This window comes from Euprymna scolopes, chromosome 25 (assembly GCF_053919585.1).
Source record: "Euprymna scolopes isolate OS-2025 chromosome 25, ASM5391958v1, whole genome shotgun sequence".
Taxonomy (NCBI): domain Eukaryota; kingdom Metazoa; phylum Mollusca; class Cephalopoda; order Sepiida; family Sepiolidae; genus Euprymna; species Euprymna scolopes.
Window position 1 is genome coordinate 37,045,014 of NC_136506.1, and position 786 is coordinate 37,045,799.

Consider the following 786-nt stretch of genomic DNA (forward strand, 5'->3'; position numbering starts at 1 on the left):
ACAAACCCGACAAGCTACTAAGTCTCATCCCTTTACAGTAGAGATTCCTAGGTGCAAGAAAGCCTTTTACTCCAATAGTTTCTTCCCCAGAACTGCGGGTCTTTGGAACTCCCTTCCGGGATTCTGCTTTCCCAACTGCACTGATATGCAGAAGTTCAAGTGTAATGTTAACAAACATCTTTCTACTCATCTCCCATCATAATGCCCCCGCTAATTAAGTCCCTAATAGTAGCCCCCTGCATCAAAGTGGCACTGTGCCTTGTTTGGGGTGAAAATTGTAAAAAAAAAACCAAAAAAACTCCACATATAAGACCTTTATCAATGTAGGGGCAACCCTTCATACCAATTGTCACTATCACGCTCCCCTACTTCCAGGGGAGTTGGTTCCCATTTACCCTTCACTCCTCACATTAAAATTCGGACTTTTGCCTAATTTGCTCTGTGGGGGAGCAAATAAATACCCTTTTCTTGGCCTTTTGGCTAAGATCAAAGTGTAGTATCTGTTTTACTACATGCTGTACTTATGGTGATATAAAGTGGTGGATCATTGTTCTGTATTAATTTAATGTAAAGTGATCACCCACTTTACAACCAGTCAGTCTCAAAGCCATTCAAGTCATTCTCTAGATCATTCAAATTGTTTTTGAAGGATTCCATTTACTTTTTAAGCATTCAAGTCATTCTTAAGGTCATTCAATTCATCCGTAAGTTCATTAAAGTCATTCTAAGTCATTTATTTTTTATTTATTTAAGTCATTTCAGCCCCTTTTTCAGTTATTTTAGTTT

General features: G+C 38.2%; 1 pseudogene; it reads left to right on the forward strand.

The window, feature by feature from the left end:
- The first annotated feature begins 459 nt into the window (after positions 1-459).
- LOC145247635 (U2 spliceosomal RNA) lies at positions 460-585 on the forward strand (annotated as a pseudogene).
- Positions 586-786: the final 201 nt, after the last annotated feature.